The 21,153-nt window shown below is 37.3% G+C and overlaps 1 protein-coding gene and 69 non-coding genes across 71 annotated transcripts in view; 1 reads left to right on the forward strand and 69 right to left on the reverse strand.

Annotated features, from left to right (window-relative positions):
* The window catches only part of LOC145267073 (transmembrane protein 232-like), a 288,020-nt gene that overhangs the window by 190,498 nt on the left and 76,369 nt on the right, over positions 1-21,153 (forward strand). The window lies entirely within an intron of this gene.
* Positions 4-95, reverse strand: Trnak-uuu (transfer RNA lysine (anticodon UUU)). Its single transcript is given in 2 exon segments — positions 4-39; positions 59-95. It is a non-coding gene; the product is annotated as a tRNA-Lys (tRNA).
* Trnak-uuu (transfer RNA lysine (anticodon UUU)) lies at positions 234-325 on the reverse strand. The gene is given in 2 exon segments: positions 234-269; positions 289-325. It is a non-coding gene; the product is annotated as a tRNA-Lys (tRNA).
* Trnak-uuu (transfer RNA lysine (anticodon UUU)) lies at positions 464-555 on the reverse strand. Its single transcript is given in 2 exon segments — positions 464-499; positions 519-555. It is a non-coding gene; the product is annotated as a tRNA-Lys (tRNA).
* Trnak-uuu (transfer RNA lysine (anticodon UUU)) lies at positions 694-785 on the reverse strand. The gene is given in 2 exon segments: positions 694-729; positions 749-785. It is a non-coding gene; the product is annotated as a tRNA-Lys (tRNA).
* On the reverse strand, positions 924-1,015 carry Trnak-uuu (transfer RNA lysine (anticodon UUU)). The gene is given in 2 exon segments: positions 924-959; positions 979-1,015. It is a non-coding gene; the product is annotated as a tRNA-Lys (tRNA).
* On the reverse strand, positions 1,370-1,462 carry Trnak-uuu (transfer RNA lysine (anticodon UUU)). Its single transcript is given in 2 exon segments — positions 1,370-1,405; positions 1,425-1,462. It is a non-coding gene; the product is annotated as a tRNA-Lys (tRNA).
* On the reverse strand, positions 1,600-1,691 carry Trnak-uuu (transfer RNA lysine (anticodon UUU)). The gene is given in 2 exon segments: positions 1,600-1,635; positions 1,655-1,691. It is a non-coding gene; the product is annotated as a tRNA-Lys (tRNA).
* On the reverse strand, positions 2,046-2,137 carry Trnak-uuu (transfer RNA lysine (anticodon UUU)). Its single transcript is given in 2 exon segments — positions 2,046-2,081; positions 2,101-2,137. It is a non-coding gene; the product is annotated as a tRNA-Lys (tRNA).
* Positions 2,276-2,367, reverse strand: Trnak-uuu (transfer RNA lysine (anticodon UUU)). Its single transcript is given in 2 exon segments — positions 2,276-2,311; positions 2,331-2,367. It is a non-coding gene; the product is annotated as a tRNA-Lys (tRNA).
* Positions 2,722-2,813, reverse strand: Trnak-uuu (transfer RNA lysine (anticodon UUU)). The gene is given in 2 exon segments: positions 2,722-2,757; positions 2,777-2,813. It is a non-coding gene; the product is annotated as a tRNA-Lys (tRNA).
* Trnak-uuu (transfer RNA lysine (anticodon UUU)) lies at positions 2,952-3,043 on the reverse strand. The gene is given in 2 exon segments: positions 2,952-2,987; positions 3,007-3,043. It is a non-coding gene; the product is annotated as a tRNA-Lys (tRNA).
* Trnak-uuu (transfer RNA lysine (anticodon UUU)) lies at positions 3,411-3,502 on the reverse strand. Its single transcript is given in 2 exon segments — positions 3,411-3,446; positions 3,466-3,502. It is a non-coding gene; the product is annotated as a tRNA-Lys (tRNA).
* Trnak-uuu (transfer RNA lysine (anticodon UUU)) lies at positions 3,641-3,732 on the reverse strand. The gene is given in 2 exon segments: positions 3,641-3,676; positions 3,696-3,732. It is a non-coding gene; the product is annotated as a tRNA-Lys (tRNA).
* Positions 3,871-3,962, reverse strand: Trnak-uuu (transfer RNA lysine (anticodon UUU)). The gene is given in 2 exon segments: positions 3,871-3,906; positions 3,926-3,962. It is a non-coding gene; the product is annotated as a tRNA-Lys (tRNA).
* Trnak-uuu (transfer RNA lysine (anticodon UUU)) lies at positions 4,101-4,192 on the reverse strand. Its single transcript is given in 2 exon segments — positions 4,101-4,136; positions 4,156-4,192. It is a non-coding gene; the product is annotated as a tRNA-Lys (tRNA).
* On the reverse strand, positions 4,331-4,422 carry Trnak-uuu (transfer RNA lysine (anticodon UUU)). The gene is given in 2 exon segments: positions 4,331-4,366; positions 4,386-4,422. It is a non-coding gene; the product is annotated as a tRNA-Lys (tRNA).
* On the reverse strand, positions 4,783-4,874 carry Trnak-uuu (transfer RNA lysine (anticodon UUU)). Its single transcript is given in 2 exon segments — positions 4,783-4,818; positions 4,838-4,874. It is a non-coding gene; the product is annotated as a tRNA-Lys (tRNA).
* On the reverse strand, positions 5,014-5,105 carry Trnak-uuu (transfer RNA lysine (anticodon UUU)). The gene is given in 2 exon segments: positions 5,014-5,049; positions 5,069-5,105. It is a non-coding gene; the product is annotated as a tRNA-Lys (tRNA).
* On the reverse strand, positions 5,244-5,335 carry Trnak-uuu (transfer RNA lysine (anticodon UUU)). Its single transcript is given in 2 exon segments — positions 5,244-5,279; positions 5,299-5,335. It is a non-coding gene; the product is annotated as a tRNA-Lys (tRNA).
* Positions 5,470-5,561, reverse strand: Trnak-uuu (transfer RNA lysine (anticodon UUU)). Its single transcript is given in 2 exon segments — positions 5,470-5,505; positions 5,525-5,561. It is a non-coding gene; the product is annotated as a tRNA-Lys (tRNA).
* On the reverse strand, positions 5,700-5,791 carry Trnak-uuu (transfer RNA lysine (anticodon UUU)). The gene is given in 2 exon segments: positions 5,700-5,735; positions 5,755-5,791. It is a non-coding gene; the product is annotated as a tRNA-Lys (tRNA).
* On the reverse strand, positions 5,930-6,021 carry Trnak-uuu (transfer RNA lysine (anticodon UUU)). Its single transcript is given in 2 exon segments — positions 5,930-5,965; positions 5,985-6,021. It is a non-coding gene; the product is annotated as a tRNA-Lys (tRNA).
* On the reverse strand, positions 6,160-6,251 carry Trnak-uuu (transfer RNA lysine (anticodon UUU)). Its single transcript is given in 2 exon segments — positions 6,160-6,195; positions 6,215-6,251. It is a non-coding gene; the product is annotated as a tRNA-Lys (tRNA).
* Trnak-uuu (transfer RNA lysine (anticodon UUU)) lies at positions 6,390-6,481 on the reverse strand. The gene is given in 2 exon segments: positions 6,390-6,425; positions 6,445-6,481. It is a non-coding gene; the product is annotated as a tRNA-Lys (tRNA).
* Positions 6,620-6,712, reverse strand: Trnak-uuu (transfer RNA lysine (anticodon UUU)). The gene is given in 2 exon segments: positions 6,620-6,655; positions 6,675-6,712. It is a non-coding gene; the product is annotated as a tRNA-Lys (tRNA).
* On the reverse strand, positions 6,850-6,942 carry Trnak-uuu (transfer RNA lysine (anticodon UUU)). Its single transcript is given in 2 exon segments — positions 6,850-6,885; positions 6,905-6,942. It is a non-coding gene; the product is annotated as a tRNA-Lys (tRNA).
* Positions 7,746-7,837, reverse strand: Trnak-uuu (transfer RNA lysine (anticodon UUU)). Its single transcript is given in 2 exon segments — positions 7,746-7,781; positions 7,801-7,837. It is a non-coding gene; the product is annotated as a tRNA-Lys (tRNA).
* On the reverse strand, positions 7,976-8,067 carry Trnak-uuu (transfer RNA lysine (anticodon UUU)). Its single transcript is given in 2 exon segments — positions 7,976-8,011; positions 8,031-8,067. It is a non-coding gene; the product is annotated as a tRNA-Lys (tRNA).
* Trnak-uuu (transfer RNA lysine (anticodon UUU)) lies at positions 8,206-8,297 on the reverse strand. Its single transcript is given in 2 exon segments — positions 8,206-8,241; positions 8,261-8,297. It is a non-coding gene; the product is annotated as a tRNA-Lys (tRNA).
* Positions 8,436-8,527, reverse strand: Trnak-uuu (transfer RNA lysine (anticodon UUU)). Its single transcript is given in 2 exon segments — positions 8,436-8,471; positions 8,491-8,527. It is a non-coding gene; the product is annotated as a tRNA-Lys (tRNA).
* On the reverse strand, positions 8,666-8,757 carry Trnak-uuu (transfer RNA lysine (anticodon UUU)). The gene is given in 2 exon segments: positions 8,666-8,701; positions 8,721-8,757. It is a non-coding gene; the product is annotated as a tRNA-Lys (tRNA).
* Positions 8,887-8,978, reverse strand: Trnak-uuu (transfer RNA lysine (anticodon UUU)). Its single transcript is given in 2 exon segments — positions 8,887-8,922; positions 8,942-8,978. It is a non-coding gene; the product is annotated as a tRNA-Lys (tRNA).
* On the reverse strand, positions 9,117-9,208 carry Trnak-uuu (transfer RNA lysine (anticodon UUU)). The gene is given in 2 exon segments: positions 9,117-9,152; positions 9,172-9,208. It is a non-coding gene; the product is annotated as a tRNA-Lys (tRNA).
* Positions 9,347-9,438, reverse strand: Trnak-uuu (transfer RNA lysine (anticodon UUU)). Its single transcript is given in 2 exon segments — positions 9,347-9,382; positions 9,402-9,438. It is a non-coding gene; the product is annotated as a tRNA-Lys (tRNA).
* Trnak-uuu (transfer RNA lysine (anticodon UUU)) lies at positions 9,799-9,890 on the reverse strand. Its single transcript is given in 2 exon segments — positions 9,799-9,834; positions 9,854-9,890. It is a non-coding gene; the product is annotated as a tRNA-Lys (tRNA).
* Positions 10,251-10,342, reverse strand: Trnak-uuu (transfer RNA lysine (anticodon UUU)). The gene is given in 2 exon segments: positions 10,251-10,286; positions 10,306-10,342. It is a non-coding gene; the product is annotated as a tRNA-Lys (tRNA).
* Trnak-uuu (transfer RNA lysine (anticodon UUU)) lies at positions 10,481-10,572 on the reverse strand. Its single transcript is given in 2 exon segments — positions 10,481-10,516; positions 10,536-10,572. It is a non-coding gene; the product is annotated as a tRNA-Lys (tRNA).
* Trnak-uuu (transfer RNA lysine (anticodon UUU)) lies at positions 10,924-11,015 on the reverse strand. Its single transcript is given in 2 exon segments — positions 10,924-10,959; positions 10,979-11,015. It is a non-coding gene; the product is annotated as a tRNA-Lys (tRNA).
* Trnak-uuu (transfer RNA lysine (anticodon UUU)) lies at positions 11,154-11,245 on the reverse strand. The gene is given in 2 exon segments: positions 11,154-11,189; positions 11,209-11,245. It is a non-coding gene; the product is annotated as a tRNA-Lys (tRNA).
* Positions 11,384-11,475, reverse strand: Trnak-uuu (transfer RNA lysine (anticodon UUU)). Its single transcript is given in 2 exon segments — positions 11,384-11,419; positions 11,439-11,475. It is a non-coding gene; the product is annotated as a tRNA-Lys (tRNA).
* On the reverse strand, positions 11,614-11,705 carry Trnak-uuu (transfer RNA lysine (anticodon UUU)). Its single transcript is given in 2 exon segments — positions 11,614-11,649; positions 11,669-11,705. It is a non-coding gene; the product is annotated as a tRNA-Lys (tRNA).
* On the reverse strand, positions 11,844-11,935 carry Trnak-uuu (transfer RNA lysine (anticodon UUU)). The gene is given in 2 exon segments: positions 11,844-11,879; positions 11,899-11,935. It is a non-coding gene; the product is annotated as a tRNA-Lys (tRNA).
* Trnak-uuu (transfer RNA lysine (anticodon UUU)) lies at positions 12,074-12,165 on the reverse strand. Its single transcript is given in 2 exon segments — positions 12,074-12,109; positions 12,129-12,165. It is a non-coding gene; the product is annotated as a tRNA-Lys (tRNA).
* Trnak-uuu (transfer RNA lysine (anticodon UUU)) lies at positions 12,304-12,395 on the reverse strand. Its single transcript is given in 2 exon segments — positions 12,304-12,339; positions 12,359-12,395. It is a non-coding gene; the product is annotated as a tRNA-Lys (tRNA).
* Trnak-uuu (transfer RNA lysine (anticodon UUU)) lies at positions 12,534-12,625 on the reverse strand. The gene is given in 2 exon segments: positions 12,534-12,569; positions 12,589-12,625. It is a non-coding gene; the product is annotated as a tRNA-Lys (tRNA).
* Trnak-uuu (transfer RNA lysine (anticodon UUU)) lies at positions 12,764-12,855 on the reverse strand. The gene is given in 2 exon segments: positions 12,764-12,799; positions 12,819-12,855. It is a non-coding gene; the product is annotated as a tRNA-Lys (tRNA).
* On the reverse strand, positions 12,994-13,085 carry Trnak-uuu (transfer RNA lysine (anticodon UUU)). The gene is given in 2 exon segments: positions 12,994-13,029; positions 13,049-13,085. It is a non-coding gene; the product is annotated as a tRNA-Lys (tRNA).
* On the reverse strand, positions 13,224-13,315 carry Trnak-uuu (transfer RNA lysine (anticodon UUU)). Its single transcript is given in 2 exon segments — positions 13,224-13,259; positions 13,279-13,315. It is a non-coding gene; the product is annotated as a tRNA-Lys (tRNA).
* Positions 13,454-13,545, reverse strand: Trnak-uuu (transfer RNA lysine (anticodon UUU)). The gene is given in 2 exon segments: positions 13,454-13,489; positions 13,509-13,545. It is a non-coding gene; the product is annotated as a tRNA-Lys (tRNA).
* Trnak-uuu (transfer RNA lysine (anticodon UUU)) lies at positions 13,684-13,775 on the reverse strand. The gene is given in 2 exon segments: positions 13,684-13,719; positions 13,739-13,775. It is a non-coding gene; the product is annotated as a tRNA-Lys (tRNA).
* Positions 13,914-14,005, reverse strand: Trnak-uuu (transfer RNA lysine (anticodon UUU)). The gene is given in 2 exon segments: positions 13,914-13,949; positions 13,969-14,005. It is a non-coding gene; the product is annotated as a tRNA-Lys (tRNA).
* On the reverse strand, positions 14,144-14,235 carry Trnak-uuu (transfer RNA lysine (anticodon UUU)). The gene is given in 2 exon segments: positions 14,144-14,179; positions 14,199-14,235. It is a non-coding gene; the product is annotated as a tRNA-Lys (tRNA).
* On the reverse strand, positions 14,374-14,465 carry Trnak-uuu (transfer RNA lysine (anticodon UUU)). Its single transcript is given in 2 exon segments — positions 14,374-14,409; positions 14,429-14,465. It is a non-coding gene; the product is annotated as a tRNA-Lys (tRNA).
* Positions 14,604-14,695, reverse strand: Trnak-uuu (transfer RNA lysine (anticodon UUU)). Its single transcript is given in 2 exon segments — positions 14,604-14,639; positions 14,659-14,695. It is a non-coding gene; the product is annotated as a tRNA-Lys (tRNA).
* Trnak-uuu (transfer RNA lysine (anticodon UUU)) lies at positions 14,834-14,925 on the reverse strand. Its single transcript is given in 2 exon segments — positions 14,834-14,869; positions 14,889-14,925. It is a non-coding gene; the product is annotated as a tRNA-Lys (tRNA).
* On the reverse strand, positions 15,064-15,155 carry Trnak-uuu (transfer RNA lysine (anticodon UUU)). Its single transcript is given in 2 exon segments — positions 15,064-15,099; positions 15,119-15,155. It is a non-coding gene; the product is annotated as a tRNA-Lys (tRNA).
* Positions 15,294-15,385, reverse strand: Trnak-uuu (transfer RNA lysine (anticodon UUU)). Its single transcript is given in 2 exon segments — positions 15,294-15,329; positions 15,349-15,385. It is a non-coding gene; the product is annotated as a tRNA-Lys (tRNA).
* Trnak-uuu (transfer RNA lysine (anticodon UUU)) lies at positions 15,976-16,067 on the reverse strand. Its single transcript is given in 2 exon segments — positions 15,976-16,011; positions 16,031-16,067. It is a non-coding gene; the product is annotated as a tRNA-Lys (tRNA).
* Trnak-uuu (transfer RNA lysine (anticodon UUU)) lies at positions 16,206-16,297 on the reverse strand. The gene is given in 2 exon segments: positions 16,206-16,241; positions 16,261-16,297. It is a non-coding gene; the product is annotated as a tRNA-Lys (tRNA).
* Trnak-uuu (transfer RNA lysine (anticodon UUU)) lies at positions 16,666-16,757 on the reverse strand. Its single transcript is given in 2 exon segments — positions 16,666-16,701; positions 16,721-16,757. It is a non-coding gene; the product is annotated as a tRNA-Lys (tRNA).
* Trnak-uuu (transfer RNA lysine (anticodon UUU)) lies at positions 16,896-16,987 on the reverse strand. The gene is given in 2 exon segments: positions 16,896-16,931; positions 16,951-16,987. It is a non-coding gene; the product is annotated as a tRNA-Lys (tRNA).
* Positions 17,126-17,217, reverse strand: Trnak-uuu (transfer RNA lysine (anticodon UUU)). Its single transcript is given in 2 exon segments — positions 17,126-17,161; positions 17,181-17,217. It is a non-coding gene; the product is annotated as a tRNA-Lys (tRNA).
* On the reverse strand, positions 17,356-17,447 carry Trnak-uuu (transfer RNA lysine (anticodon UUU)). Its single transcript is given in 2 exon segments — positions 17,356-17,391; positions 17,411-17,447. It is a non-coding gene; the product is annotated as a tRNA-Lys (tRNA).
* Trnak-uuu (transfer RNA lysine (anticodon UUU)) lies at positions 17,585-17,677 on the reverse strand. The gene is made up of 2 exons: positions 17,641-17,677; positions 17,585-17,620 (listed from the first exon to the last, which is right to left on the reverse strand). It is a non-coding gene; the product is annotated as a tRNA-Lys (tRNA).
* On the reverse strand, positions 17,815-17,906 carry Trnak-uuu (transfer RNA lysine (anticodon UUU)). Its single transcript is given in 2 exon segments — positions 17,815-17,850; positions 17,870-17,906. It is a non-coding gene; the product is annotated as a tRNA-Lys (tRNA).
* On the reverse strand, positions 18,945-19,037 carry Trnak-uuu (transfer RNA lysine (anticodon UUU)). Its single transcript has 2 exons — positions 19,001-19,037; positions 18,945-18,980 (listed from the first exon to the last, which is right to left on the reverse strand). It is a non-coding gene; the product is annotated as a tRNA-Lys (tRNA).
* Positions 19,397-19,488, reverse strand: Trnak-uuu (transfer RNA lysine (anticodon UUU)). The gene is given in 2 exon segments: positions 19,397-19,432; positions 19,452-19,488. It is a non-coding gene; the product is annotated as a tRNA-Lys (tRNA).
* Trnak-uuu (transfer RNA lysine (anticodon UUU)) lies at positions 19,626-19,717 on the reverse strand. The gene is given in 2 exon segments: positions 19,626-19,661; positions 19,681-19,717. It is a non-coding gene; the product is annotated as a tRNA-Lys (tRNA).
* On the reverse strand, positions 19,855-19,946 carry Trnak-uuu (transfer RNA lysine (anticodon UUU)). Its single transcript is given in 2 exon segments — positions 19,855-19,890; positions 19,910-19,946. It is a non-coding gene; the product is annotated as a tRNA-Lys (tRNA).

Below are 21,153 nucleotides of genomic sequence, written 5' to 3' on the forward strand. Positions count from 1 at the left end.
AGTAGCCCACATGGGGACTTGAACCCCAGACCCTCAGATGACTTTATCCTAATGTTCTTAAAAGTCTGATGCTCTACCGACTGAGCTATGTAGGCCCACCATTATTCAGCACAATCCGGAACAATAACAACAAAAAACATGAAAAGAAAACATCAATCAATCATACATCAAGTCGTATATGTCGGATGTGATGAAAAACAGACTGATAGTAAATAAAATACAAAAAAGTCAGTAGCCCACATGGGGACTTGAACCCCAGACCCTCAGATGACTTTATCCCAATGTTCTTAAAAGTCTGATGCTCTACCGACAGAGCTATGTAGGCCTACCATTATTCACCACAATCTGGAACAATAACAACAAAAAACATGAAAAGAAAACATCAATCCATCATGCATCAAGTCGTATATGTCGGATGTGAAGAAAAACAGACTGATAGTAAATAAAATACAAAAAAGTCAGTAGCCCACATGGGGACTTGAACCCCAGACCCTCAGATGACTTTATCCTAATGTTCTTAAAAATCTGATGCTCTACCGACTGAGCTATGTAGGCCCACCATTATTCAGCACAATCCGGAACAATAACAACAAAAAACATAAAAAGAAAACATCAATCAATCAGACATCAAGTCGTATATGTCAGATGTGAAGAAAAACAGACTGATAGTAAATAAAATACAAAAGAGTCAGTAGCCCACATGGGGACTTGAACCCCAGACCCTCAGATGACTTTATCCTAATGTTCTTAAAAGTCTGATGCTCTACCGACTGAGCTATGTAGGCCCACCATTATTCAGCACAATCCGGAACAATAACAACAAAAAACATGAAAAGAAAACATCAATCAATCAGATATCAAGTCGTATATGTCGGATGTGAAGAAAAACAGACTGATAGTAAATAAAATACAAAAAAGTCAGTAGCCCACATGGGGACTTGAACCCCAGACCCTCAGATGACTTTATCCTAATGTTCTTAAAAGTCTGATGCTCTACCGACTGAGCTATGTAGGCCCACCATTATTCACCACAATCTGGAACAATAACAATAAAAAACATGAAAAGAAAACATCAATCAATCAGACATCAAGTCGTATATGTCGGATGTGAAGAAAAACAGACTGATATTAAATAAAATACAAAAAAGTCAGTAGCCCACATGGGGACTTGAACCCCAGACCCTCAGATGACTTTATCCTAATGTTCTTAAAAGTCTGATGCTATGTAGGCCCACCATTAATCAGCACAACCCGGAACAATAACAACAAAAAACATGCAAAGAAAACATCAATCAATCAGACATCAAGTCGTATATGTCGGATGTGAAGAAAAACAGACTGATATTAAATAAAATACAAAAAAGTCAGTAGCCCACATGGGGACTTGAACCCCAGACCCTCAGATGACTTTATCCTAATGTTCTTAAAAGTCTGATGCTCTACCGACTGAGCTATGTAGGGCCACCATTATTCACCACAATCTGGAACAATAACAACAAAAAACATGAAAAGAAAACATCAATCAATCAGACATCAAGTCGTATATGTCGGATGTAAAGAAAAACAGACTGATATTAAATAAAATACAAAAAAGTCAGTAGCCCACATGGGGACTTGAACCCCAGACCCTCAGATGACTTTATCCTAATGTTCTTAAAAGTCTGATGCTCTACCGACTGAGCTATGTAGGCCCACCATTATTCACCACAATCTGGAACAATAACAATAAAAAACATGAAAAGAAAACATCAATGAATCAGACATCAAGTCGTATATGTCGGATGTGAAGAAAAACAGACTGATATTAAATAAAATACAAAAAAGTCAGTAGCCCACATGGGGACTTGAACCCCAGACCCTCAGATGACTTTATCCTAATGTTCTTAAAAGTCTGATGCTATGTAGGCCCACCATTAATCAGCACAACCCGGAACAATAACAACAAAAAACATGCAAAGAAAACATCAATCAATCAGACATCAAGTCGTATATGTCGGATGTGAAGAAAAACAGACTGATATTAAATAAAATACAAAAAAGTCAGTAGCCCACATGGGGACTTGAACCCCAGACCCTCAGATGACTTTATCCTAATGTTCTTAAAAGTCTGATGCTCTACCGACTGAGCTATGTAGGCCCACCATTATTCACCACAATCTGGAACAATAACAACAAAAAACATGAAAAGAAAACATCAATCAATCAGACATCAAGTCGTATATGTCGGATGTAAAGAAAAACAGACTGATATTAAATAAAATACAAAAAAGTCAGTAGCCCACATGGGGACTTGAACCCCAGACCCTCAGATGACTTTATCCTAATGTTCTTAAAAGTCTGATGCTCTACCGACTGAGCTATGTAGGCCCACCATTATTCACCACAATCTGGAACAATAACAATAAAAAACATGAAAAGAAAACATCAATGAATCAGACATCAAGTCGTATATGTCGGATGTGAAGAAAAACAGACTGATATTAAATAAAATACAAAAAAGTCAGTAGCCCACATGGGGACTTGAACCCCAGACCCTCAGATGACTTTATCCTAATGTTCTTAAAAGTCTGATGCTATGTAGGCCCACCATTAATCAGCACAACCCGGAACAATAACAACAAAAAACATGCAAAGAAAACATCAATCAATCAGACATCAAGTCGTATATGTCGGATGTGAAGAAAAACAGACTGATATTAAATAAAATACAAAAAAGTCAGTAGCCCACATGGGGACTTGAACCCCAGACCCTCAGATGACTTTATCCTAATGTTCTTAAAAGTCTGATGCTCTACCGACTGAGCTATGTAGGCCCACCATTATTCACCACAATCTGGAACAATAACAACAAAAAACATGAAAAGAAAACATCAATCAATCAGACATCAAGTCGTATATGTCGGATGTAAAGAAAAACAGACTGATATTAAATAAAATACAAAAAAGTCAGTAGCCCACATGGGGACTTGAACCCCAGACCCTCAGATGACTTTATCCTAATGTTCTTAAAAGTCTGATGCTCTACCGACTGAGCTATGTAGGCCCACCATTATTCACCACAATCTGGAACAATAACAACAAAAAACATGAAAAGAAAACATCAATCAATCAGACATCAAGTCGTATATGTCGGATGTGAAGAAAAACAGACTGATATTAAATAAAATACAAAAAAGGAAGTAGCCCACATGGGGAGTGAACCCCAGACCCTCAGATGACTTTATCCTAATGTTCTTAAAAGTCTGATGCTCTACCGACTGAGCTATGTAGGCCCACCATTATTCAGCACAATCCGGAACAATAACAACAAAAAACATGAAAAGAAAACATCAATCAATCATACATCAAGTCGTATATGTCGGATGTGAAGAAAAACAGACTGATATTAAATAAAATACAAAAAAGTCAGTAGCCCACATGGGGACTTGAACCCCAGACCCTCAGATGACTTTATCCTAATGTTCTTAAAAGTCTGATGCTCTACCGACTGAGCTATGTAGGCCCACCATTATTCAGCACAATCCGGAACAATAACAACAAAAAACATGCAAAGAAAACATCAATCAATCAGACATCAAGTCGTATATGTCGGATGTGAAGAAAAACAGACTGATATTAAATAAAATACAAAAAAGTCAGTAGCCCACATGGGGACTTGAACCCCAGACCCTCAGATGACTTTATCCTAATGTTCTTAAAAGTCTGATGCTCTACCGACTGAGCTATGTAGGCCCACCATTATTCACCACAATCTGGAACAATAACAACAAAAAACATGAAAAGAAAACATCAATCAATCAGACATCAACTCGTATATGTCGGATGTGAAGAAAAACAGACTGATATTAAATAAAATACAAAAAAGTCAGTAGCGCACATGGGGACTTGAACCCCAGACCCTCAGATGACTTTATCCTAATGTTCTTAAAAGTCTGATGCTCTACCGACTGAGCTATGTAGGCCCACCATTATTCACCACAATCTGGAACAATAACAACAAAAAACATGAAAAGAAAACATCAACCAATCAGACATCAAGTCGTATATGTCGGATGTGAAGAAAAACAGACTGATAGTAAATAAAATAAAAAAAAGTCAGTAGCCCACATGGGGACTTGAACCCCAGACCCTCAGATGACTTTATCCTAATGTTCTTAAAAGTCTGATGCTCTACCGACTGAGCTATGTAGGCCCACCATTATTCACCACAATCTGGAACAATAACAACAAAAAACATGAAAAGAAAACATCAACCAATCAGACATCAAGTCGTATATGTCGGATGTGAAGAAAAACAGACTGATATTAAATAAAATACAAAAAAGTCAGTAGTCCACATGAGGACTTGAACCCCAGACCCTCAGATGACTTTATGCTAATGTTCTTAAAAGTCTGATGCTCTACCGACTGAGCTATGTAGGCCCACCATTATTCACCACAATCTGGAACAATAACAACAAAAAACATGAAAAGAAAACATCAACCAATCAGACATCAAGTCGTATATGTCGGATGTGAAGAAAAACAGACTGATAGTAAATAAAATACAAAAAAGTCAGTAGCCCACATTGGGACTTGAACCCCAGATGACTTTATCCTAATGTTCTTAAAAGTCTGATGCTCTACCGACTGAGCTATGTAGGCCCACCATTATTCACCACAATCTGGAACAATAACATCAAAAAACATGAAAAGAAACCATCAACCAATCAGACATCAAGTCGTATATGTCGGATGTGAAGAAAAACAGACTGATAGTAAATAAAATACAAAAAAGTCAGTAGCCTACATGGGGACTTGAACCCCAGACCCTCAGATGACTTTATCCTAATGTTCTTAAAAGTCTGATGCTCTACCGACTGAGCTATGTAGGCCCACCATTATTCACCACAATCTGGAACAATAACAACAAAAAACATGAAAAGAAAACATCAATCAATCAGACATCAAGTCGTATATGTCGGATGTGAAGAAAAACAGACTGATATTAAATAAAATACAAAAAAAGTCAGTAGCCCACATGGGGACTTGAACCCCAGACCCTCAGATGACTTTATCCTAATGTTCTTAAAAGTCTGATGCTCTACCGACTGAGCTTTGTAGGCCCACCATTATTCACCACAATCTGGAACAATAACAACAAAAAACATGAAAAGAAAACATCAATCAATCAGACATCAAGTCGTATATGTCGGATGTGAAGAAAAACAGACTGATATTAAACAAAATACAAAAAAGTCAGTAGCCCACATGGGGACTTGAACCCCAGACCCTCAGATGACTTTATCCTAATGTTCTTAAAAGTCTGATGCTCTACCGACTGAGCTATGTAGGCCCACCATTATTCACCACAATCTGGAACAATAACAACAAAAAACATGAAAAGAAAACATCAACCAATCAGACATCGTATATGTCGGATGTGAAGAAAAACAGACTGATATTAAATAAAATACAAAAAAAGTCAGTAGCCCACATGGGGACTTGAACCCCAGACCCTCAGATGACTTTATCCTAATGTTCTTAAAAGTCTGATGCTCTACCGACTGAGCTTTGTAGGCCCACCATTATTCACCACAATCTGGAACAATAACAACAAAAAACATGAAAAGAAAACATCAATCAATCAGACATCAAGTCGTATATGTCGGATGTGAAGAAAAACAGACTGATAGTAAATAAAATACAAAAAAGTCAGTAGCCCACATGGGGACTTGAACCCCAGACCCTCAGATTACTTTATCCTAATGTTCTTAAAAGTCTGATGCTCTACCGTCTGAGCTATGTAGGCCCACCATTATTCACCACAATCTGGAACAATAACAACAAAAAACATGAAAAGAAAACATCAATCAATCAGACATCAAGTCGTATATGTCGGATGTGAAGAAAAACAGACTGATAGTAAATAAAATACAAAAAAGTCAGTAGCCCACATGGGGACTTGAACCCCAGACCCTCAGATGACTTGATCCTAATGTTCTTAAAAGTCTGATGCTCTACCGACTGAGCTATGTAGGCCCACCATTATTCACCACAATCTGGAACAATAACAACAAAAAACATGAAAAGAAAACATCAATCAATCAGACATCAAGTCGTATATGTCGGATGTGAAGAAAAACAGACTGATAGTAAATAAAATACAAAAAAGTCAGTAGCCCACATGGGGACTTGAACCCCAGACCCTCAGATGACTTTATCCTAATGTGCTTAAAAGTCTGATGCTCTACCGACTGAGCTATGTAGGCCCACCATTATTCAGCACAATCTGGAACAATAACAACAAAAAACATGAAAAGAAAACATCAATCAATCAGACATCAAGTCGTATATGTCGGATGTGAAGAAAAACAGACTGATAGTAAATAAAATACAAAAAAGTCAGTAGCCCACATAGGGACTTGAACCCCAGACCCTCAGATGACTTGATCCTAATGTTCTTAAAAGTCTGATGCTCTACCGACTGAGCTATGTAGGCCCACCATCATTCACCACAATCTGGAACAATAACAACAAAAAACATGAAAAGAAAACATCAATCAATCATACATCAAGTCGTATATGTCGGATGTGAAGAAAAACAGACTGATAGTAAATAAAATACAAAAAAGTCAGTAGGCCACATGGGGACTTGAACCCCAGACCCTCAGATGACTTTATCCTAATGTTCTTAAAAGTCTGATGCTCTACCGACTGAGCTATGTAGGCCCACCATTATTCAGCACAATCCAAAACAATAACAACAAAAAACATGAAAAGAAAACATCAATCAATCAGACATCAAGTCGTATATGTCGGATGTGAAGAAAAACAGACTGATAGTAAATAAAATACAAAAAAGTCAGTAGGCCACATGGGGACTTGAACCCCAGACCCTCAGATGACTTTATCCTAATGTTCTTAAAAGTCTGATGCTCTACCGACTGAGCTATGTAGGCCCACCATTATTCAGCACAATCCGGAACAATAACAACAAAAAACATGCAAAGAAAACATCAATCAATCAGACATCAAGTCGTATATGTCGGATGTGAAGAAAAACAGACTTATATTAAATAAAATACAGAAAAGTCAGTAGCCCACATGGGGACTTGAACCCCAGATGACTTTATCCTAATGTTCTTAAAAGTCTGATGCTCTACCGACTGAGCTATGTAGGCCCACCATTATTCACCACAATCTGGAACAATAACAACAAAAAACATGAAAAGAAAACATCAATCAATCAGACATCAAGTCGTATATGTCGGATGTGAAGAAAAACAGACTGATATTAAATAAACTACAAAAAAGTCAGTAGCCCACATGGGGACTTGAACCCCAGATGACTTTATCCTAACGTTCTTAAAAGTCTGATGCTCTACCGACTGAGCTATGTAGGCCCACCATTACTCACCACAATCTGGAACAATAACAACAAAAAACATGAAAAGAAAACATCAATCAATCAGACATCAAGTCGTATATGTCGGATGTGAAGAAAAACAGACTGATATTAAATAAAATACAAAAAGGTCAGTAGCCCACATGGGGACTTGAACCCCAGACGACTTTATCCTAATGTTCTTAAAAGTCTGATGCTCTACCGACTGAGCTATGTAGGCCCACCATTATTCAGCACAATCCGGAACAATAACAACAAAAAACATGAAAAGAAAACATCAATCAATCATACATCAAGTCGTATATGTCGGATGTTAAGAAAAACAGACTGATAGTAAATAAAATGCAAAAAAGTCAGTCGCCCACATGGGGACTTGAACCCAAGACCCTCAGATGACTTTATCCTAATGTTCTTAAACGTCTGATGCTCTACCGACTGAGCTATGTAGGCCCGCCCATCTTCGCCACAATCTGGAACAATAACAACAAAAAACATGAAAAGAAAACATCAATCAATCAGACATCAAGTCGTATATGTCGGATGTGAAGAAAAACAGACTGATAGTAAATAAAATACAAAAAAGTCAGTAGTCCACATGGGGACTTGAACCCCAGACCCTCAGATGATTTCATCTTAATGTTCTTAAAAGTCTGATGCTCTACCGACTGAGCTATGTAGGCCCGTCCATCTTTACCACAATCTGGAACAATAACAACAAAAAACATGAAAAGAAAAAATCAATCAATCATACATCAAGTCGTATATGTCGGATGTGAAGAAAAACAGACTGATAGTAAATAAAATGCAAAAAAGTCAGTCGCCCACATGGGGACTTGAACCCAAGACCCTCAGATGACTTTATCCTAATGTTCTTAAACGTCTGATGCTCTACCGACTGAGCTATGTAGGCCCGCCCATCTTCGCCACAATCTGGAACAATAACAACAAAAAACATGAAAAGAAAACATCAATCAATCATACATCAAGTCGTATATGTCGGATGTGAAGAAAAACAGACTGATAGTAAATAAAATACAAAAAAGTCAGTAGTCCACATGGGGACTTGAACCCCAGACCCTCAGATGATTTCATCTTAATGTTCTTAAAAGTCTGATGCTCTACCGACTGAGCTATGTAGGCCCACCATTATTCAGCACAATCCGGAACAATAACAACAAAAAACATGAAAAGAAAACATCAATCAATCAGACATCAAGTCGTATATGTCGGATGTGAAGAAAAACAGACTGATATTAAATAAAATACAAAAAAGTCAGTAGTCCACATGGGGACTTGAACCCCAGACCCTCAGATGATTTCATCTTAATGTTCGTAAAAGTCTGATGCTCTACCGACTGAGCTATGTAGGCCCACCATCATTCACCACAATCCGGAACAATAACAACAAAAAACATGAAAAGAAAACATCAATCAATCATACATCAAGTCGTATATGAAGAAAAACAGACTGATATTAAATAAAATACAAAAAAGTCAGTAGCCCACATGGGGACTTGAACCCCAGACCCTCAGCTGACTTTATCCTAATGTTCTTAAAAGTCTGATGCTCTACCGACTGAGCTATGTAGGCCCACCATTATTCAGCACAATCCGGAACAATAACAACAAAAAACATGAAAAGAAAACATCAATCAATCATACATCAAGTCGTATATGTCGGATGTGAAGAAAAACAGACAGATATTAAATAAAATACAAAAAAGTCAGTAGCCCACATGGGGACTTGAACCCCAGACCCTCAGATGACTTTATCCTAATGTTCTTAAAAGTCTGATGCTCTACCGACTGAGCTATGTAGGCCCACCATTATTCACCACAATCTGGAACAATAACAACAAAATACATGAAAAGAAAACATCAATCAATCAGACATCAAGTCGTATATGTCGGATGTGAAGAAAAACAGACTGATATTAAATAAAATACAAAAAAGTCAGTAGCCCACATGGGGACTTGAACCCCAGACCCTCAGATGACTTGATCCTAATGTTCTTAAAAGTCTGATGCTCTACCGACTGAGCTATGTAGGCCCACCATTATTCACCACAATCTGGAACAATAACAACAAAAAACATGAAAAGAAAACATCAATCAATCAGACATCAAGCCGTATATGTCGGATGTGAAGAAAAACAGACTGATATTAAATAAAATACAAAAAAGTCAGTAGCCCAATTGGGGACTAGAACCCCAGATGACTTTATCCTAATGTTCTTAAAAGTCTGATGCTCTACGGACTGAGCTGTGTAGGCCCACCATTATTCACCACAATCTGGAACAATAACAACAAAAAACATGAAAAGAAAACATCAATCAATCAGACATCAAGTCGTATATGTCGGATGTGAAGAAAAACAGACTGATATTAAATAAAATACAAAGAAGTCAGTAGCCCACATGGGGACTTGAACCCCAGACCCTCAGATGACTTTATCCTAATGTTCTTAAAAGTCTGATGCTCTACCGACTGAGCTATGTAGGCCCACCATTATTCAGCACAATCTGGAACAATAACAACAAAAAACATGAAAAGAAAACATCAATCAATCAGACATCAAGCCGTATATGTCGGATGTGAAGAAAAACAGACTGATATTAAATAAAATACAAAAAAGTCAGTAGCCCACATGGGGACTTGAACCCCAGATGACTTTATCCTAATGTTCTTAAAAGTCTGATGCTCTACCGACTGAGCTATGTAGGCCAACCATTATTCACCACAATCTGGAACAATAACAACAAAAAACATGAAAAGAAAACATCAATCAATCATACATCAAGTCGTATATGTCGGATGTGAAGAACAACAGACTGATATTAAATAAAATACAAAAAAGTCAGTAGCCCACATGGGGACTTGAACCCCAGACCCTCAGATGACTTTATCCTAATGTTCTTAAAAGTCTGATGCTCTACCGACTGAGCTATGTAGGCCCACCATTATTCACCACAATCTGGAACAATAACAACAAAAAACATGAAAAGAAAACATCAATCAATCAGACATCAAGTCGTATATGTCGGATGTGAAGAAAAACAGACTGATAGTAAATAAAATACAAAAAAGTCAGTAGCCCACATGGGGACTTGAACCCCAGACCCTCAGATGACTTTATCCTAATGTTCTTAAAAGTCTGATGCTCTACCGACTGAGCTATGTAGGCCCACCATTATTCACCACAATCTGGAACAATAACAACAAAAAACATGAAAAGAAAACATCAATCAATCAGACATCAAGTCGTATATGTCGGATGTGAAGAAAAACAGACTGATAGTAAATAAAATACAAAAAAGTCAGTAGCCCACATGGGGACTTGAACCCCAGATGACTTTATTCTAATGTCCTATAAAGTCTGATGCTCTACCGACTGAGCTATGTAGGCCCACCATTATTCAGCACAATCCGGAACAATAACAACAAAACACATGAAAAGAAAACATCAATCAATCATACATCAAGTCGTATATGAAGAAAAACAGACTGATAGTAAATAAAATACAAAAAAGTCAGTAGCCCACATGGGGACTTGAACCCCAGACCCTCAGCTGACTTTATCCTAATGTTCTTAAAAGTCTGATGCTCTACCGACTGAGCTATGTAGGCCCACCATTATTTAGCACAATCCGGAACAATCACAACAAAAAACATGAAAAGAAAACATCAATCAATCAGACATCAAGTCGTATATGTCGGATGTGAAGAAAAACAGACAGATATTAAATAAAATACAAAAAAGTCAGTAGCCCACATGGGGACTTGAACCCCAGACCCTCAGATGACTTTATCCTAATGTTCTTAAAAGTCTGATGCTCTACCGACTGAGCTATGTAGGCCCACCATTATTCACCACAATCTGGAACAATAACCACAAAAAACATGAAAAGAAAACATCAATCAATCAGACATCAAGTCGTATATGTCGGATGTGAAGAAAAACAGACTGATATTAAATAAAATACAAAAAAGTCAGTAGCCCACATGGGGACTTGAACCCCAGACCCTCAGATGACTTTATCCTAATGTTCTTAAAAGTCTGATGCTCTACCGACTGAGCTATGTAGGCCCACCATTATTCACCACAATCTGGAACAATAACAACAAAAAACATGAAAAGAAAACATCAATCAATCAGACATCAAGTCGTATATGTCGGATGTGAAGAAAAACAGACTGATATTAAATAAAATACAAAAAAGTCAGTAGCCCACATGGGGACTTGAACCCCAGACCCTCAGATGACTTTATCCTAATGTTCTTAAAAGTCTGATGCTCTACCAACTGAGCTATGTAGGCCCACCATTATTCACCGCAATCTGGAACAATAACAACAAAAAACATGAAAAGAAAACATCAATCAATCAGACATCAAGTCGTATATGTCGGATGTGAAGAAAAACAGACTGATATTAAATAAAATACAAAAAAGTCAGTAGCCCACATGGGGACTTGAACCCCAGACCCTCAGATGACTTTATCCTAATGTTCTTAAAAGTCTGATGCTCTACCGACTGAGCTATGTAGGCCCACCATTATTCACCACAATCTGGAACAATAACAACAAAAAACATGAAAAGAAAACATCAATCAATCAGACATCAAGTCGTATACGTCGGATGTGAAGAAAAACAGACTGATATTAAATAAAATACAAAAAAGTCAGTAGCCCACATGGGGACTTGAACCCCAGACCCTCAGATGACTTTATCCTAATGTTCTTAAAAGTCTGATGCTCTACCGACTGAGCTATGTAGGCCCACCATTATTCACCACAATCTGGAACAATAACAACAAAAAACATGAAAAGAAAACATCAATCAATCAGACATCAAGTCGTATATGTCGGATGTGAAGAAAAACAGACTGATATTAAATAAAATACAAAAAAGTCAGTAGCCCACATGGGGACTTGAACCCCAGACCCTCAGATGACTTTATCCTAATGTTCTTAAAAGTCTGATGCTATTCCGACTGAGCTATGTAGGCCCACCATTATTCACCACAATCTGGAACAATAACAACAAAAAACATGAAAAGAAAACATCAATCAATCAGACATCAAGTCGTATATGTCGGATGTGAAGAAAAACAGACTGATATTAAATAAAATACAAAGAAGTCAGTAGCCCACATGGGGACTTGAACCCCAGACCCTCAGATGACTTTAACCTAATGTTCTTAAAAGTCTGATGCTCTACCGACTGAGCTATGTAGGCCCACCATTATTCACCACAATCTGGAACAATAACAACAAAAAACATGAAAAGAAAACATCAATCAATCAGACATCAAGTCGTATATGTCGGATGTGAAGAAAAACAGACTGATATTAAATAAAATACAAAAAAGTCAGTAGCCCACATGGGGACTTGAACCCCAGACCCTCAGATGACTTTATCCTAATGTTCTTAAAAGTCTGATGCTCTACCGACTGAGCTATGTAGGCCCACCATTATTCACCACAATCTGGAACAATAACAACAAAAAACATGAAAAGAAAACATCAATCAATCAGACATCAAGTCGTATATGTCGGATGTGAAGAAAAACAGACTGATATTAAATAAAATACAAAAAAGTCAGTAGCCCACATGGGGACTTGAACCCCAGACCCTCAGATGACTTTATCCTAATGTTCTTAAAAGTCTGATGCTCTACCGACTGAGCTATGTAGGCCCACCATTATTCACCACAATCTGGAACAATAACAACAAAAAACATGAAAAGAAAACATCAATCAATCAGACATCAAGTCGTATATGTCGGATGTGAAGAAAAACAGACTGATATTAAATAAAATACAAAAAAGTCAGTAGCCCACATGGGGACTTGAACCCCAGACCCTCAGATGACTTTATCCTAATGTTCTTAAAAGTCTGATGCTCTACCGACTGAGCTATGTAGGCCCACCATTATTCACCACAATCTGGAACAATAACAACAAAAAACATGAAAAGAAAACATCAATCAATCAGACATCAAGTCGTATATGTCGGATGTGAAGAAAAACAGACTGATATTAAATAAAATACAAAAAAGTCAGTAGCCCACATGGGGACTTGAACCCCAGACCCTCAGATGACTTTATCCTAATGTTCTTAAAAGTCTGATGCTCTACCGACTGAGCTATGTAGGCCCACCATTATTCACCACAATCTGGAACAATAACAACAAAAAACATGAAAAGAAAACATCAATCAATCAGACATCAAGTCGTATATGTCGGATGTGAAGAAAAACAGACTGATATTAAATAAAATACAAAAAAGTCAGTAGCCCACATGGGGACTTGAACCCCAGACCCTCAGATGACTTTATCCTAATGTTCTTAAAAGTCTGATGCTCTACCGACTGAGCTATGTAGGCCCACCATTATTCACCACAATCTGGAACAATAAAACCAAAAACCATGAAAAGAAAACATCAATCAATCAGACATCAAGTCGTATATGTCGGATGTGAAGAAAAACAGACTGATATTAAATAAAATACAAAAAAGTCAGTAGCCCACATGGGGACTTGAACCCCAGACCCTCAGATGACTTTATCCTAATGTTCTTAAATGTCTGATGCTCTACCGACTGAGCTATGTAGGCCCACCATTATCCACCACAATCTGGAACAATAACAACAAAAAACATGAAAAGAAAACATCAATCAATCAGACATCAAGTCGTATATGTCGGATGTGAAGAAAAACAGACTGATAGTAAATAAAATACAAAAAAGTCAGTAGCCCACATGGGGACTTGAACCCCAGACCCTCAGATGACTTTATCCTAATGTTCTTAAAAGTTTGATGCTCTACCGACTGAGCTATGTAGGCCCACCATTATTCACCACAATCTGGAACAATAACAACAAAAAACATGAAAAGAAAACATCAATCAATCAGACATCAAGTCGTATATGTCGGATGTGAAGAAAAACAGACTGATAGTAAATAAAATACAAAAAAGTCAGTAGCCCACATGGGGACTTGAACCCCCGACCCTCAGATTACTTTATCCTAATGTTCTTAAAAGTCTGATGCTCTACCGACTGAGCTATGTAGGCCCGCCATCATTCAGCACAATCCGGAACAATAACAACAAAAAACATGAAAAGAAAACATCAATCAATCATACATCAAGTCGTATATGTCGGATGTGAAGAAAAACAGACTGATATTAAATAAAATACAAAAAAGTCAGTAGCCCACATGGGGACTTGAACCCCAGACCCTCAGATGACTTTATCCTAATGTTCTTAAAAGTCTGATGCTCTACCGACTGAGCTATGTAGGCCCACCATTATTCACCACAATCTGGAACAATAACAACAAAAAACATGAAAAGAAAACATCAATCAATCAGACATCAAGTCGTATATGTCGGATGTTAAGAAAAACAGACTGATAGTAAATAAAATACAAAAAAGTCAGTAGCCCACATGGGGACTTGAACTCCAGACCCTCAGATGACTTTATCCTAATGTTCTTAAAAGTCTGATGCTCTACCGACTGAGCTATGTAGGCCCACCATTATTCAGCACAATCCGGAACAATAACAACAAAAAACATGAAAAGAAAACATCAATCAATCAGACATCAAGTCGTATATGTCGGATGTGAAGAAAAACAGACTGATAGTAAATAAAATACAAAAAAGTCAGTAGCCCACATGGGGACTTGAACCCCAGACCCGCAGATGACTTTATCTTAATGTTCTTAAAAGTCTGATGCTCTACCGACTGAGCTATGTAGGCCCGTCCATGTTTACCACAATCTGGAACAATAACAACAAAAAACATGAAAAGAAAAAATCAATCAATCAGACATCAAGTCGTATATGTCGGATGTTAAGAAAAACAGACTGATAGTAAATAAAATGCAAAAAAGTCAGTAGCCCATATGGGGACTTGAACCCCAGACCCTCAGATGACTTTATCCTAATGTTCTTAAAAGTCTGATGCTCTACCGACTGAGCAATGTAGGCCCGTCGATCTTCAGCACAATCCGGAACAATAACAACAAAAAACATGAAAAGAAAAAATCAATCAATCATACATCAAGTCGTATATGTCGGATGTGAAGAAAAACAGACTGATAGTAAATAAAATACAAAAAAATCAGTAGCCCACATGGCGACTTGAACCCCAGATGACTTTATCCTAATGTTCTTAAAAGTCTGATGCTCTACCGACTGAGCTATGTAGATCCGTCGATATTCAGTACAATCCGGAACAATAACAACAAAAAACATGAAAAGAAAACATCAATCAATTTTACATCAAATCGTATATGTCGGATGTGAAGAAAAACAGACTGATAGTAAATAAAATACAAAAAAGTCAGTAGTCCACATGGGGACTTGACCCCCAGAGTCTCAGCTGACTTTATCTTAATGTTCTTAAAAGTCTGATGCTCTACCGACTGAGCTATGTAGGCCCACCATTATTCACCACAATCTGGAACAATAACAACAACAAACATGGAAAGAAAAAATCAATCAATCATACATCAAGTCGTATATGTCGGATGTGAAGAAAAACAGACTGATAGTAAATAAAATACAAAAAAGTCAGTAGCCCACATGGGGACTTGAACCCCAGACCCTCAGATGACTTTATCCTAATGTTCTTAAAAGTCTGATGCTCTACCGACTGAGCTATGTAGGCCCGTCCATCTTCACAACAATCTGGAACAAACACAAGAAAAAACATGAAAAGAAAACATCAATCAATCATACATCAAGTCGTATATGTCGGATGTGAAGAAAAACAGACTGATAGTAAATAAAATACAAAAAAGTCAGTAGTCCACATGGGGACTTGAACCCCAGACCCTCAGCTGACTTTATCTCAATGTTCTTAAAAGTCTGATGCTCTACCGACTGAGCTATGTAGGCCCACCATTATTCGGCACAATCCGGAACAATAACAACAAAAAACATGAAAAGAAAACATCAATCAATCATACATCAAGTCGTATATGTCGGATGTGAAGAAAAACAGACTGATATTAAATAAAATACAAAAAAGTCAGTAGCCCACATGGGGACTTGAACCCCAGACCCTCAGATTACTTTATCCTAATGTTCTTCAAAGCCTGATGCTCTACCGACTGAGCTATGTAGTTCCACAGATATTTGGTACAATCCGGAAAAATAACAACAAAAAACAGGAAAAGAAAAAATCAATCAATCATACATCAAGTCGTATATGTCGGATGTGAAGAAGAACAGACTGATAGTAAATAAAATGCAAAAAAGTCAGTAGCCCACATGGGGACTTGAACCCCATACCCTCAGATGACTTTAACCTAAGGTTCTTAAAAGTCTGATGCTTTACCGACTGAGCTATGTAGGCCCGTCCATCTCTACCACAATCTGGAACAATAACAACAAAAAACATGAAAAGAAAACATCAATCAATCATACATCAAGTCGTATATGTCGGATGTGAAGAAAAACAGACTGATAGTAAATAAAATACAAAAAAGTCAGTAGCCCACAGGGGGATTTGAACCCCAGACCCTCAGATGACTTTATCCTAATGTTCTTAAAAGTCTGATGCTCTACCGACTGAGCTATATAGGCCCACCATTATTCACCACAATCTGGAACAATAACAACAAAAAACATGAAAAGAAAACATCAATCAATCAGACATCAAGTCGTATATGTCGGATGTGAAGAAAAACAGACTGATAGTAAATAAAATACAAAAAAGTCAGTAGCCCACATGGGGACTTGAACCCCAGACCCTCAGATGACTTTATCCTAATGTTCTTAAAAGTCTGATGCTCTACCGACTGAGCTATGTAGGCCCGTCCGTCTTCACCACAATCTGGAACAATAACAACAAAAAACATAAAAAGAAAACATCAATCAATCATACATCAAGTCGTATATGTCTGATGTGATGAAAAACAGACTGATAGTAAATAATATGCAAAAAAGTCAGTAACCAACATGGGGACTTGAACCCCAGACCCTCAGATAACTTTATCCTAATATTCTTAAAAGTCTGATGCTCTACCGACTGAGCTATGTAGGCCCGTCGATCTTCAGCACAATCCGGAACAATAACAACAAAAATAAGAAAAGAAAAAATCAATCAATCATACATCAAGTCGTATATGTCGGATGTGAAGAAAAACAGACTGTTAGTAAATAAAATGCAAAAATGTCAGTAGCCCACATGGGGACTTGAACCCCAGACCCTCAGATGACGTTAATCTTATGGTCTTTAAAAGTCTGATGCTCTACCGACTGAACTATGTAGGCCCGTCGATCTTCAGCACAATCCGGAACAATAACAAGAAAAAATATGAAAAGAAAAAATCAATCAATCATACATCAAGTCGTATATGTCGGATTTGAAGAAAAACAGACTGATAGTAAATAAAATGCAAAAAATCAGTAGCCCACATGGGGACTTGAACCCCAGACCCTCAGATGACTTTATCCTAACGTTCTTAAAAGGCTGATGATCTACCGACTGAGCTATGTAGGCCCGTCCGTTTTAGGCACAATCCGGAACAATAACAACAAAAATAAGAAAAGAAAAAATCAATCAGTCATACATCAAGTAGTATATGTCGGATTTGATGAAAAACAGACTGATAGTAAATAAAATGCAAAAATGTCAGTAGCCCACGTGGGGACTTGAACCCCAGACCCGCAGATTACTTTAACCTAATGTTCTTAAAAGTCTGATGCTCTACCGACTGAGCTATGTAGGTCCGTCTATCTTCAGCACAATCCGGAACAATTACAACTAAAATAAGAAGAGAAAAAATCAATCAATCATACATCAAGTCGTATACGTCGGATGTGAAGAAAAACAGACTGACAGTAAATAAAATGCAAAAAAGTCTGTAGCCCACATGGGGACTTGAACCCCAGACGACTTTATTCTAATGTTCTTAAAAGTCTGATTCTCTACCGACTGAACTATGTAGGCCCGTCGATCTTCAGCACAATCCGGAACAATAACAAGAAAAAATATGAAAAGAAAAAATCAATCAATCATACATCAAGTCGTATATGTCGGATGTAAAGAAAAACAGACTGATAGTAAATAAAATGCAAAAAAGCCAGTAGCTCACATGGGGACTTGAACCCCAGATCACTTTAACCTAATGTTCTTAAAAGTCTGATGCTCTACCGACTGAGCTATGTTGGCCCTTCCATTTTCGGCACAATCGGGAACAATAACAACCAAAATAAGAAAAGAAAAAATCAATCAATCATACATCAAGTCGTATATGTCGGATGGGAAGAAAAACAGACTGATAGTAAATAAAATGCAAAAAAGTCAGTAGCCCACATGTGGACTTGAACCACGAACTCTAAGATGACTTTATCCATATGTTCTTAAAAGTCTGATGCTCTAACGACTGAGCTATGTAGGCCCGTCGATCTTTAGAACAATCCGGAACAATAACAACAAAAATAAGAAAAGAAAAAATCAATCAATCATACATCAAGTCGTATATGTCGGATGTGAAGAAAAACAGACTGTTAGTAAATAAAATTCAAAAATATCAGTAGCCCACATGGGGACTTGAACCCCAGACCCTCAGATGACTTTAACCTAATGTTCTTAAAAAGTCTGATGCTCTACCGACTGAACTATGTAGGCCCGTCGATCTTCAGCACAATCTGGAACAATAACAACAAAAAATATGAAAAGAAAAAATCAATCAATCATACATCAAGTCGTATATGTCGGATGTGAAGAAAAACCGACCGATAGTAAATAAAATGCAAAAAAGTCAGTAGCCCACATGGGGATTTGAACCCCAGATGACTTTATTCTAATATTCTTAAAAGTCTGATGCTCTACCGACTTAGCTATGTACGCTCGTCAATTTCCGGCACAATCCGGAAAAATAACAACAAAAATAAGAAAAGAAAAAATGAATCAATCATACATCAAGTCGTATATGTCGGATGTTAAGAAAAACAGACTGATACCAAATAAAATGCAAAAATGGCAGTAGCCCACATGGGGACTTGAACCCCAGACCCTCAGATGACTTTAACCTAATGTTCGTAAAAGTCTGATACTCTACCGACTGAGCTATGTAGTCCCGTCGATCTTCAGCCCAATCCTGAACAATAACAACAAAAATAAGAAAAGAAAAAATCAATCAATCATACATCAAGTCGTATATGTTGGATGTGAAGAAAAACAGACAGATAGTAAAGAAAATGCAAAAATGTCAGTAGCCAACATGGGGACTTGAACCCCAGACCCTAAGATGACTTTAACCTAATGATCTTAAAAGTCTGATGCTCTACCGACTGAGCTATGTAGGCCCATCGATCTTTAGCACTATCTAGAACAATAACAACAAAAATAAGAAAAGAAAAAATCAATCAATCATACATCAAGTCGTATATGTCGGATGTGAAGAAAAACAGACTGATAGTAAAGAAAATGCAAAAATGGCAGTAGCCCACATGGGGACTTGAACCCCAGACCCTCAGATGACTTTAACCTAATGTTCTTAAAAGTCTGATGCTCTACCGACTGAGCTATGTAGGCCCGTCCATTGTCGGCACAATCCGGAACAATAACAACAAACATAAGAAAAGAAAAAAAATCAATCATACATCAAGTCGTATGTGAATAAAAACAGACTGATAGTGATTAAAATGCAAAAAAGTCATAGCCCACATGGGGACTCGATCCCCAGACCCTCAGTTCACTTTCTGATGCTCTGCCGATTTAGGTATGTAGGACCTTCTTTCTTTCACACAATCCCGTTTAATAACAGCAGTAACAAAATCAACGAATTAATCTTAAGTCACATCGTATTTGTTGAGTGTTTAGAAATCTAATTGAAACTAATGAAAATCCAAATAAGTCAGTTGCCCACATGGGGACTTGAATCTTAGACCCTCAGTTTACTTTATGATAATATTCTTAAAAGATCAATTAACAGCCTTCCATGTAATTATTCCTTGTAGTTGTTCGAAAAATAACACTGAAACTTTATTTGTCAGATGCTGATGACTTTTTTCTTTGACTTCCTTGCAATTATCATTATATTATATCTATATAATAATAAAACTCAAATGACCTTGTAACGTTGTATGTAACCCACTCTCCAGTGTACGACATCCGGATGCGCATGCGCGCATGACCTGTTCACTGAAATATTAACGTTATTATTTTGAAATTATTATTTTACACGGAAAGAGTGGGGTTTTGAATAACTTAAACGTAATACAGAAATGAACGATGTAAAAAAAGCAGACAGTATTAACAATTATTTATTTGGATAATTTAAACGCGAAAAAAAGAAACAAAAGAACGATTGGGACGCTGAAATGTTAACGTTGTTATTTCGAAATTATTATTTAACATGGGAAGAGTGGATTTTTTTTCAATAATCAATTATAATAAACAGAACGACTCATTTCTATCTATCTATATTTTTTTTTCATTTTAATATGCTTTCATAGAAATGTTTCTGTTATGTCAAAATGTCACGCTCATACATGAATTCCATAGCTAATATAGCATACTGACCCAACGGGTCACGGGTAGTTTAGTATTTTATTATTTATATATTTGTTTTTAAAATATAATTATCCACTGACACGGTTTTCGTCGTCTACGACTCATCAGAGTGGCTGAATCTAGCGAGATTCGAAATCAGGACCCCACGGTTATGAGCCTAAACTCTTAACCCGCCCGTCCACCTCGCACGACCATTCGGATATATCGCGATTTACTTGGATGTTAT

Source organism: Euprymna scolopes, chromosome 42 (assembly GCF_053919585.1).
Source record: "Euprymna scolopes isolate OS-2025 chromosome 42, ASM5391958v1, whole genome shotgun sequence".
NCBI lineage: Eukaryota > Metazoa > Mollusca > Cephalopoda > Sepiida > Sepiolidae > Euprymna > Euprymna scolopes.